We start from the raw sequence: 13,315 nt of genomic DNA on the forward strand, positions 1-13,315 counted from the left end.
AGGTGGTACAGTGGATAAAGCACTGGCCCTGGATTCAGGAGGACCTGAGTTCAAATCTGACCTCAGACACTTCACACTTACTAGCTGTGTGACCCTGGGCAAGTCACCTAACCCTCATTGCAAAAAAAAAAAAAGACAAGGAATAAATATTGAAATGTGTGTGTATGTTGGGGAGGGGGGTTCTGTGCTTTGCTTTGAAATTCTGTCACAAAGAAATATTGTATTGTTTTGATGTGACATCCCTGCCTGGCATTAGTAAGGCATAAGGTGAATTTAGAACTTTAGAAGTTCCAAGAAAACTGGGTTGGGGGCTAATCCATTGAAATAAATTAAAATAATCATCCCAATAATTCCCACATTAAATTCTTAGTCTTTATGAGTATAGAATTGAATGGAAACTGGAAATGAATTACATGTGAAATTCATAAACTACAGACTATCTGGGCTACAAATTGTTTTCACAAGGCACTCACTAATTTTTTTGGTCTAAGACACTACTTAAGAGCTTAATGTTCATTCATGATGGTGACTTGAAAGAGAAAATTTTATTGGTCACCTTTTTGGAGTCATTGAAGAACTTGACTGCATAGGTTGACAAGAATCTGATCTATATTTCTACTTGGTTAGAAATACATATATTTTTAATTTTCTAAATTAAAAACTTAATTTTATTGTTTTATTTTTGGAAATTCCATTAATATAGATATTCCAAATGACAGAGACAACCAAAAATATTCCCCAAAATCTACATAGAATGACATTATCTATGTGTAATATGTCCAGGTGGAAGGACAGGAAATTGAGCACCACGGGGAGGGATATTTATGATCCAGTGTATGGAAAGAGCATCCCATTGTCAGATGAAAGTAGAGTCTTTCCAAAAAGGTGAGGTATATAGGAATCTCTGTCTTGAAGGGGAACTAAGGGTGGAGAGAGAGAGAGAGAGAGAGAGAGAGAGAGAGAGAGAGAGAGAGAGAGAGAGAGAGAGAGAGAGAGAGAGAGAGAGAGGGAGAGACTCAACCTAATCCAATCAAGGGTCATACAAAATGAGATGATATATATGTGGAAAAAGTCACTCACAGCAGAGTTCAATGGGGCAATCTGGAAATCAGAAAAGCAAAAGCCAAGGCCAAATGTCAAATACAGAGAAGTCCCAGCAGCATTTAGGTATGGGCTCTGAGATGGAAAGTTGTATCCAGTTTGAAAAAGTTCAATGGGAAAAGTTCTGAATTTTGAGTCAGAAAACCTGGTTTCAAATCCTGACTCTGACGCTGCCTGTGCAGTTTGGAGAAACTCAGTTTTACCTATACCTATCTGGATCTCATTTTCCTTATCTATAAAATGAGAAGGTTAAACCAGGGCAGCTCTGGGGGCCATTTCAGCTCTAAATTTATTATTGTACGAGCATCAGCTATGTTGGCTGTCCTGAGGAATTGGTGTCACTACACCATCACCCTCGCAATTGCTGCACCTAACTACAGTGGGGCCTAATCTTGAGAAAAATATTTGCTTCCAACTTTGATGATATCCCCCATGAAGAAAAATAGTCCCATGTTGTTCCACCCTTACATCAAGAAGACATTCCATCCCCCTACCACAATTCATGATCCCAGAATTTCCCTTTTATCTATAGCCACCATGGGTAGGTCAGATGCCATTGCATCTGCCGAGAAGATGTGATCATTAGATTGTAAGCATATTGAGAATAGGTACTGTTTGTTTTGTTTTGCCCCTTTTTGTATACTTAGCTCTTAGCCTTTTATGTTCCAGGCACTTAATAAATATCTATTGCTTTATTGCTTGATTGAGATCAATGATCTCCCTCATACCTTTATGCCCAGTAGGACAGTTATCCCTAACATAGTTGGAGCAACCTACATAATTTATCTAATCTATTTATCCAGTCCATATGATCTTATAGCAGGATCTTCCAATACCACAACTACCCATACTAAACCTGTTTGGTACTTGATTTCTCCAGTGTGCTCCTCTATTGAAAACAGGACTTGATTTCTTGTTGTGGATCATTGATCCTTTTACAGAGGTCCACCACATGCCAATACCTATTCCCACCATATAATACCAGCCCTTCTTCCCAGTAGTAGTTAACTATCCCACAAAATGATCTGCTACATTAACTCCTAACTAATGAATTTCTCTAGAACCTAAACAAGATGTTAAAATTTGTCCCCTCCCTCTGAGGGAGGAAATGTCTCTTCTTCTTTATAAGAAATATAATAAATACAATTTGAGAGAGCTCTGGAAAGTAAACAGGAGAAGTTGAATGCTCTCTTCTTCCTAACATAAGAAATTGCATTAGCAAATGCCTGTGCTCTGAGAATTTCTAAGGAGATTTTGCCCCCAGAGTATTTCTTTGATCATGATGGGTTGTAGTATGTCAAAGAGGTTCTGTGCTATTAGACCATCAACCCTCCAAAGGCAGGTGTAATCTGCAGCTTAATCAGGCAGAGAAAAAACCCTTTTCTTTTTTTACACAGTCCTAAGGAAAGAGAACAGAGAATCTAAATCCTAGAGGTCTTGCACTCAGTCCAATGAGCAGCCCAGATAAAGGGTCCCTGGGTCCCCATAACCACTTTTAAGCCATCAGGTCAGTTTCTTAGCTATAGTAAAAACTAGTTTATCTAGCATTCTATAAGTTAGAACTCTATTTTCTCATACTTCCACACATCTGAGCAGTCATAATTGCTGTTGGTGGTTATGACCCTGTTAGCAAAAAAAAAAAAGAATTATCAGCGAAAGATTAAATTCAGTATATTGTTTATGTTATGTGTGTTTTATTGTACTCATTCTTTGACAATTTATAATTCAGTAGATGTACATATAGTCATTTTCAATTAACCAGAAGAGTTCATTAACCACAAAACTCCATTCACCAGAAGAGAATTTTCTTTTTTTAAGTAACTTTACTAGCCTCTCTCTTTTTTTATTTTTTATTGATAACTTTTGGCTTTTTATATCACCTTCAATTCTATGAATATCTATTCCCTTCCTCCCAGAAAGTGATCCTTTATAACAAAGAATAAATGATTGGGGGGCAGCTAAGTGGCACAGTGGATAAAGCACTGGCCCTGGATTCAGGAGGACCTGAGTTCAAATCTGACCTCAGATACATGACACTTAATAGCTGTGTGACCCTTGGCAAGTCACTTAACCCTCATTGCTTCACAAAAAGAAAAAATTAACTAGGATAAAAAAGAAAGTGGTTTTATAGGAATAAATCTTTGTATCAAATTTCTCTGACAATGGTTTAATGACCAAGATATAAAAATTTATAAATGTAGATACATGGATGACAGATAGCTATAGATATATAAGATTAACTGTCACTTCCTAATAGGGAAGTAGACAAAGGCTATTAATAAAAAGTTCTAAAAAGAAGAATTGCAATGTATTCACAACCACATGAAAGTATGCTCAAAATTACTACTAATAAGAGAAATGCAAGTCAAAACAATGTTGAGGTTTTTACCTCATTCCCTGAAAATTGGCAAAGATGACAAAAATTGGCAATAATCAATAGTGGATTGGTTATGGAATAACAGGAACATTAATATATTATCAATAAAGCTGTGACATAAAAAAACCATTTTGGATAGCAGTTTGGAATAATGCAAATTAAATTACTAAAATATCCATACCCTTCAAACTAGAGACTGCATTATTGGACTAATACACCAAGGAAACCATAGATAAGAGGAAATCCCCATATGTACCGATATATTTCTATTAGCACTTTTTGTGATAGAAAAGAATTGGAAACAAAACAAGTGCTGATTGACTGGGAAATGGCTAAACAAATTGTGGCACATGAATGTAATGGAAAATCACTGTGATATAAAAAATGATGTATGCAATGAATACAGAGAAGTATGGAAAGACCTGCATGAACTGATGCAGAGTGAAGTGAGCAGAACCAAGAAAACAATATACACAATAACTATGACAATATAAATGGAAAGAACAACCAGATGCAAAAAAAAAAAAAGCAACCAAAAGCAAATGTAACTAAATTATAAAGATCAAGCATGACTTGAATTAGAAGACATGAAACAGGGCAGCTAGGTGGCATAGTGGATAAAGCAGCGGCCCTGGGTTCAGGAAGACCTGAGTTCAAATCTGGCCCCAGACACTTGACACTTACTAGCTGTGTGACCCTGGACAAGTCACTTAACCCCTGTTGCCCCACAAAAAAAGAAGACATGAAACAACACCCAAACCACCCCTTCATGAAGGTCAGAAGTCCATATATGTTACACATTGCTCATTTTCTTACTTTTTCAATATATCACTCCAGTTTGCTGATTTTTTATCCTCTTTAGGAGTACAATTTGTTATATCAGAGGGCTCTCAGGGAGCGGAAGGAGGAAGGATGCTGGGAATAACTATCATAATGTAAGAAACAAAAGACATCAATAAAAAAAATCTTTCAAAAGTGTATTGTCTGTGGATTTGGGTTTTTTTGGAGAGCTAGATATAAAATATTTACCAGAACATCTCTGCCCATGGTTCTCTACCTCTGTAAAGAAGGAAGGGAAGTGTGGTGTTTTTTCTTATTCTAGACTGGAGCTAAGTTTGGTTATTATAATTACATAGCATTCAATTTTCCCTCAATTTCAATTTTTTGTTCTTTCTATATACATTGTTTTTATCATTTTGTGTATTATTTTCTAGGTTTCACTTGCATTATTCTGTATTATTTCATATAAATCTTCCCATGCTTCCCTGAAATATTCATAATCATCATCTTTAAGGTACAGTAATATTCCATTAAATTCATGTACCACAATTTGTTTAGCTAATCCCCAAATAACAGGCAACTCCTTCTCCCCCACACAAAGTTCTTTGCTTTACAATTAGTGCTGTTATGAATATTTTGGTATATATGAGACTTCTATTTCTAACTTTGACCTCCCTGGGATATCCCTTTGATATCCCTGGGATACCTAGCTTTGGAATATTTGGGTCCAAGGGCATGGATATTTTAATGATTTGCTTAGCATAATTCCAAATTGTTTTCTAGTCTGATGGGACTAATTCAGATCTCCATCAGTGATATATCAGTGTCTCCACCTTTCTACAGCCCCTCTTGCATGGACTGTTCACAACTTTTATGATCTTTGTTGATTTTCTGTATAAGAAGTAAAACTTTAGAGTCATTTTGATTTGTATTTCTTTTATTTTAAGTGATTTAGAACAATTCTTCATGTGGCTATTAAAATGTTGAAATTCTTCTTTTGAGAATCTGTTAAGATGTTAAAGTTCTTTTGAGAACTGTTCATTCATATCTTTTGGTCATCTACCCATTAGAAAATGGTCCTCGGGGCGGCTAGGTGGCGCAGTGGATAAAGCACTGGCCCTGGATTCAGGAGTACCTGAGTTCAAATCCGGCCTCAGACACTTGACACTTACTAGCTGTGTGACCCTGGGCAAGTCACTTAACCCCAATTGCCTCACTTAAAAAAAAAAAAGAAAATGGTCCTTATTGCACATGAATTTTCAGTAGCTAGAATTCTACTGCATGCCTTATCTAGACAAGCTTGTTCTTTTGTAGATTAAATGCAGAGTTCCTGTCCCTTTAATGTTCCTCTGTGTAATTCAGTTTCATCATCTCTAAAATGATCTCCATAGAATGCAATGATGAAATGAACAAATTTGCACTAAAAGCATACTCTGCAACTAAACCCCAACTATGCTAGGTGCCAACATAAATAGTTTGCATTTGCATAGTGCTGTACTTTAGGAAATGCTTGTACATATGCCATTGCCATGCCTAGAAAAAACATCCTCTTAATTCATGTGGGGATAGGCGATACCTCAGGACACCTGGAGATCAATATCAGGGATACCACAGAGGATTGGAGCAGGGTAAGGATGGGATGGGGAAAAGTGAGAAAATTACCTCCTATTTTAACTAGTAATTCTTGATAAATAGATGATAAACTCAGTTGTTATGCCCTTGAAAAACCAAAAGTGCTTTCAGTATTCCTAAGTTTCATCATCCTGGGGCAAATCACTGGTGACCTTTACCTAGTTATAACTCTAGAATTACTTGTTTACATATTTCCAACTCCATAACTTGTGTTCATGCCTTTATAACCTCACCCCCATGTCCCCTTTCCTCTTCCCATCCAAATCCTATTTGTCACTTAAAGCCTTATTCAATTCCTACCTATTCACTGGGTCTTTGCCAATCCAAACCACAGTGACTTCTCTCTCCTCTGGAAAAAAAAACTTACTGTTTATACCATCCACTCGGCCCTTAGCATATACTACCTTGTGACAGCATTGGGATTGTTTTCATAATGATGATGAGCCCCTAAAACTTAGAGGGTCTACCAGTAGAGTGCTGAATCATTTTAAGCCCATGGAGTTTACTGGGTCCAGAAGAAGACAGCCATGGCATGCTGTCTAGGCAAAGGATGTGCTCACCATGCTTTGGAAAGGAAGGTAAGGAAGATTACACAGAACATCAGCAGGAGTGTGGAAGTCTATGAGCAAAAGTCATACATCTGACATCCATCTCAAGAGAGGAATATGAGGAACAAATTGCCACTTCAGTAGGATGGGCAAAATCAGAGAAGGATGTTGGTCTGGGGTTGAGAAACTAAGGTAAATTAAGGATAGAATAAACAAAGCCAATGGGCAGAAGTAAAGATAATTACTGACCAAATAGCAGGCCTGGCATTTTTCAGAAAAAGAAATCAAAGCTATCTATAGTCATATGAAAAAATGCTCTAAATCACTACTTATTAGACAAATGTAAATTAAGATAACTCTGAGGTATCACCTCATATCCATCAGATTGACTAAAATGATGGAAAATGGTAAATGTTGAAGGGGATGTGGAAAAACTGGGACACTGATGCACTGTTGGTGGAGCTGTGAACAACCATTCTGGAGAGCAATTTAGAATTGTGCCCAAAGGGCTAAAAAACTGTGCACACCCTTTGATCCAGCAATGCCAATGCTAGGGATCTATTTTAAAGATATCCAAAAAATGTGAAAGGACCTATTTATATAAAAATATTAACAGTAGGTCTTTTTGTGGTGGCAAAGAAGTAGAAATTGAGAGGATGCCCATCAATTGGGGAATGGCTAAAAAAGCTGTGGTACATAATTATGATGGAATATTATTGGACTATAAGAAATGAAAAGTAGGATGATTTCAGAAAAACCTGGAAATACTTACATGAACTGATGCAAAGTGAAGTGAGCAGAACCTGAAGAACATTGTATACAGTAACAGCAATGCTGAAGAATTGTGAATGACAATTATTTTCAGAAATATAATGATCCAAGACAATCCTTAAAAACTAATGATGAAACATACTATCAACCCCCAGAGAAAGAACTGATATTGATTGATTATAGACTAAAACATAATGGTTTTCACTTTCTTCCTCTATTTCATTCTTTTTCTTATTGTTCAAGTCTTCTTGCACAAAATGACTAATATGAAAACGTTCTACAATTGCACATGTAAAGCATGTATTAGATTGCTTACTCTCTCAGGGAGGAGAGAAAGCAGGGAGGGAGGGACAGAATTTAGAACTCAAAACTTTTTTAAATGCTTAAAAAAAGTTTTAACATGTAATTGTGTGAAAAGAAAATATTATTTAAAAAAATAACAGGCCTGGGCAGAGACAGGGTAGAGTTGGTAAATACAAAAGGGCAGTCTAATAATAACCCACCCACCCACAACACCCTGCATCTTCTTTTCAGGAGCCGGTTCCTCTTAACAGACCTCAGCAGCCTAGTGGCCACACTGGCCCTGTATTTTTAAAGGACCAGTGGCTCACTAGACCCAAGACTTGATGGTTCTTATGCTGGTTTTGGACTCACAAACTGTAATTAAATCTTTAAGATATACACTGTGTCCCCAACTAGATTGTAAGCTATACTGATAAGTTTTTTTTCCTCTTGTCTTCCACTACACTAGCTGAATAAATAAATTGGGTCCAGGAACTGATCAGCCTATTTTGAGCTCACTTCATTCCTAGTGAAATATCTGGCTTTCCTCTGGTCAAGTGATGTCAAAAGAGAATGGGGACTAATGCACTAGGGAGGTACCAAGACCAGTTGTCTTCTAACTCCAAGCCCAAGACTCTGTCCCCTTTTGAGTGGCCTCTTTCTGGAAAGACCAATTAAATATACTTCCAAATGGGTACCTGACCACTGGGAGTACAACCATCCACATGTCCAGAGGCAGGAGGTGTTGCAATTAAAGATAAAAATGGTTTTTTTTCCTACTGCTTGGTTTCCACTTTATTGGATGCCTGGGTATATATCCTTCTATCTGATGACCCACCCCAGCAACAAAGCACTAAAGCCACAATTGACGAGTTCTTTTCATTCAGCCAGCTTCCAGAAACGCCACAAAATTACTATACAGCATTAGAGAAAATTATGCTGGAGAAGGTTGAACAAGATGCAACCTTTCACCTTCTAACTCTATTACCTGTGGGGTGAAACCTTTGTTAAATCCAGATTTATCGCCCTTCTCCGTTCATATTGCTTACTCGTCCTGCAAGCTCTGAGCCTGCATTTGTCACCAGCCACGGAAAAAAATCACTCTGTGAATTCTCTTGGTCCTTATCTCCTTCCTCTTGAGGATTGTTAGAAAATAGAACATTGACTCCATTTCTTTTTCTTTCTTTCTTTCCCCCTCAGAGCCTCTTGCCATATAACAAGATTGTTAAAGACAAATTGTTAACTGTCCCTCTTGTGCACACACCTCATTAAATTGGTTGCACGATTTCCCTTTCATTCTTTCTCCAGGGTTGCTTTAGGAATATGACCATTTGTAACAGTGGCTGCTGTGGTATATATCGACAGGGCCCAGGTAGGTGTGTCTCAGCTTTTGGAAGGCTCTTAGGACAAAGTCATTTATTTCTGTTTTCTTGGGTGAGTGATTAGAGGACATGAGGGGATTGGGTCACATTGAGTTTGGTTTGACTTTTAATGAATTCAGCTGATACATTGGGCAACAAGATGGGCATCTTCTAAGTGAGTGCTTCCTTGACAAAGCATTTTCACTATTTTCATTGCTGTTAATTTTATTATTGAAAAGTCCGTGTTTAATGCACATGAAAAATGACTAAAATGAAGCCTGTCTCTGAGCAATGGAAAAACCAATAATGGTCAGGGAAAATAGATAACAAAGCAAACCTTCCTCCTCTTGAGAAATGGGGGACTACTTGGGCCAACTGTTGCAAGTGGTGTTATCAGTTGTGGTCAATGAAGCAGATGTTTTACCTTAAAAGAGGGTTCACTTTGGAGGAAAAGGAAGATAAATTTTCCAGAAATGACTTTGACATAAAAAGAAACATAATAAAATTTATTTTTAAAAGAAAACCTAGTGTCCAGAACATAAATTTCTCTCCCTTCTCTACTCCCACCAAACACCATTAGAATCATGAACTTCTACTAACAAATTTGCAAACTAATAATCACACAAAGATGATATGCTGTAGCAGAAAAGAGACTGGCCTAGAATTCGGAGATCTGGGTTCAAGTGCTGGCTTTGTCTCTTGCTTGCTATGTCATATTAGGTAAGTAACTTGACCTCCTTCTACCTCATTTGCTCCAACTATAAAAAGGAGAAGAGAGGCCCTAAAGTCAGAAAGACTTGCTTTCAAGTCCTGTTTCTGACAGATAAGGCCATATGATCCTGGGCAAATAATTAAATTTCTGGGGTCCCCAGGCAATTCTCAAAGACTGTATATTGCTGGGGAATTGCAAGTCCATGTTAATTGGGGAGAGGGAGAAGGTGAATTTTCACACCAAGTATTTTTTTTTACTGTAATGAAATCTTAGGTTTCCACACACCACACAAAATGAAGATAGGAATACCCATTCTACCTAATTCACAGGGCTTCTGTGGAAATAAAATGAACCAATAGAGGTGAAAGCTCTTTGAAAAATATAAAGTACTATAGAATTATGAGGAAAGCATTAATTAACGTGATCTGAAAGCAGGTGGCAATCAATACTTTGTGTGTATTATTCAAGGGTTTTCACCCAGGGGCAAAATAAACATGGAAAGGACAGAGATACACCAAAATTCATGAGCAGTAGAGACAAAAACATATTAGCAACTCACTCCAGGGGTCCCAGATTTTCTTGGTGAGGTCAGCTTAGCTTCGAGCAAAACATCACATGAAATTTATAAAGTACCCCCTGAGGGGTCCATTGGGTAACCCCCATTTCTGGAGGGTCATGAACTGGAAATTTTTACCCCAATACATGGAAGACAAAAAAACTCTTAAAACCCAAGCTAACCACTGCTAATTAGCAGTAAGAAACAACTAAGCAACGTTCAGAGTAAGAAGACATGTATTGGGGTACTCCTACTGATATTCTCCTGTAGCATAAGGTCAGTGCTATTTTCAGAAGATTCTAGCCAAGAATGTGGAAATTGCTATGGAAAAAGGAAAAGAACCTGTATCTTCTAAAATGTTTATAGCAGCTCTCTACATGGTAGCAAAGAACTGGAAATTGAAGGGATTCCCATCAATTGGGGAATGGCTGAACAAGTTGTGGTATATGATCCTAATGGAATATTACTGTGCTACAAGAAACTGAGGTCAGTGATTTTAGACAAACATGGAAAGACTTGAATGAAATAATGAAGAGCAAAATGAGCAGAACCAAGAAAACACTGTATGCAGTAACAGCAATATTGTTTTTAAGAATGACTTTAAGCGAATAAGGTATCTTGAATATTATGAATACCCAAATTAACTATAAAGGACATATGAAGAAAGTTGCTCTCTGAATCCAGAGAAAGAACTGATAAATACAAGTATGTATAAAATCATTTTATATATACACCCATTTGTGTCTAACAGCAACCAGCTCTAGGGCAGGGGAGGGGGAAATGGGAGGGAATAAGAAAAAGAAATTTACATGATAATCTTATTGTATATTTGAAAGGAATAGCAAGTTGTGCATAGTAGATTTGGTGTTTCATGTGTAATAATCTTTTTTCATTGTACTGTGTGATGGAAATGCTTTTTTTTATTCCATAAATTAAAAGTATTTTTTTAAACTGAAAATTGCAGTGCAGATTTTGGATTAGTTGGAGGATAGAGAGGGAGGTTTGAAATCCCCAATCTGTGAATTTGAAGTCACAGGTTGAAATGTGCATATTCTTTAAGATTCAGGAACAATTCTATATACCTGACTGAGGTTTAAAATACCCAACATTTGAGGGGTGACAATAAGAAGCATTTATTGTGTCTACTCTGTTCAGAGAATTGTAGAGATACAAAGTGTAGCTAAAACGCAGCCCCTGCTTTCCTAAAGCTTCCACTCTAGTAGGGGAATATGGCCGTGCAAATATTTTCTGAATATGTCCCTTCCTTTCCACTTCCACTATTTGCTTCACTCTGTAATCACAGAATGTTAGATGCAGAAGGGACCATAAAGATCATCTCATTTAAACCCTTCTTTTTATAGAAGTCCAGAGAGATGAAGTTAACTGCAGTAACTTAGTTTACTATAACTTTGGTTACTTAGTTTACTATAGTAAACCGATAACTGGTCTCTGCTTCCCTGATCTCCTCCATTACACACCACCAAACAAATCTTAAAATGTCAATTTCATCACATCACTCTCCTGTTCACACATCTCCAATGACTCCCTGTTGCCTGAAGAACCAAGTCCAAACACTTTAGACTGCCCTTTAAAGACCTCTACAGTCTGAACCCAAAATATGCTATTTCCAACTATGGTAAAAAAAAAAAACACAGAAGTTTTAGCTGAATCATTTGAGAGTTGAGCACATACTACTGAAGCGGTTTTTTGAAGGACCACCCTTTTGGGGAGGAGACCATGAATGGCCGTGCACCTGCTGCTGCCCAGAAAGCGTGGCCAAGCACGCCATACTTCTGGGACGCCAACTAAAAACTGAGAGTGGGAACGGAAGTTCGCTCACTGTCTTGCACACTCTGGCTTCTCAGCTTAGTGGTGACCACACATGTTTTGGTGATTGGCTCTGGTTCTTGGCCTGGCAGGCAGTTTGGGGATTCGGTGAGTTTTGTAAAAGAATATAGACTAAGTTTAGATCTAAGATTATTCATTTGTATTTCTACTTTCCTGTTTCCCTAATCAGTATCACCTGTTTGTTATCTAATTAACTCCCAAACAATAAAAGCTAATCCCTCACTAATTAAAGCTCAGAGGCTTTTTCTTCTTAGTGGTCTGGGAGAGATATAAGGGAAAAGTTAAAAGAGAAGTTTAATGCTCTTATATCCAATTTTAAATCTCACACAACTCATCACCAAACTTCTCTTCCAGGTTTTCACTTCCCAACTTTCAAGTTTTTGTTCATACATACTATGCTTCCCCCTTGTTTTCTCCATTTACCCAAATCCTACCCATTTTTCAAGACCACAGTGATTTATTTCATCAACTTTAGACTCCCTGATCTAGAACCTTTCTCTGCTTTTGGACTCTGGTTGAAATTATTCTCTCCAATATTTATTTGATAATTAATCATATCCAATTCAATCTAACCAAGTCAATTATTCAACAAGCACTCATTAAGAGCTCAGTATATGTCAAATACTATAAGCAATGGCAATACAGAGAAAGGCAAGAACATATGTTAGGTCTCTGTCCTCGTGGACTTTGAATTCTAATGGGAGAAATAGAGCAGGATCTAAGCATTTATTAAGCACCTATTATATGTGAAGCAATGTTTGAGGCACTAGAATAGAAAAATAAAAATGAATTTGTTCCTTCCTTCAGGGAGATCAAATCTATCCTCAGATATTTACTAGTTGGGCAAGTCACTTAACCTCCATCTACCTCCATTTCCTCATCTGTAAAATCAGGATAATATTGCTCATCTCCCAAGATTATTATAAAGATAAAATGAGGTAATATTTTTCAGAGATCTTCACAACATGGCCCCCTCCTACCTTTCTAGTCTTTTTATTTTGGGGGGGAGGGGCAATGAGGGTTAAGTGACTTGCCCAGGGTCACTAAGCTAGTAAGTGTCATATGTTTGAGGCTAGATTTGAACTCAGGTCCTCTTAAATCCAGGGCAAGTGCTTTATCCACTGCACCACCTAGCTGCCCCCTTTCTAGTCTTTTTAAACATTACTCTCCAACTCCCCACTACCCCGAACTCTTCCAGAGTCACCAACTTTGCTGTTCCTTGCACAAAGCACGCCATCTCCAAACTGAGCGTTTTGACCAGCTGTTCCCTCATGCCTGAAATTCTCTCCTTCCTCATTTCTACCTCCTGGCTTCCTGGAGGTCCTTTGAGCTAAAATTCAATCTTGT

This window comes from Dromiciops gliroides, chromosome 2 (assembly GCF_019393635.1).
Source record: "Dromiciops gliroides isolate mDroGli1 chromosome 2, mDroGli1.pri, whole genome shotgun sequence".
NCBI classification, from domain to species: Eukaryota; Metazoa; Chordata; class Mammalia; order Microbiotheria; family Microbiotheriidae; genus Dromiciops; species Dromiciops gliroides.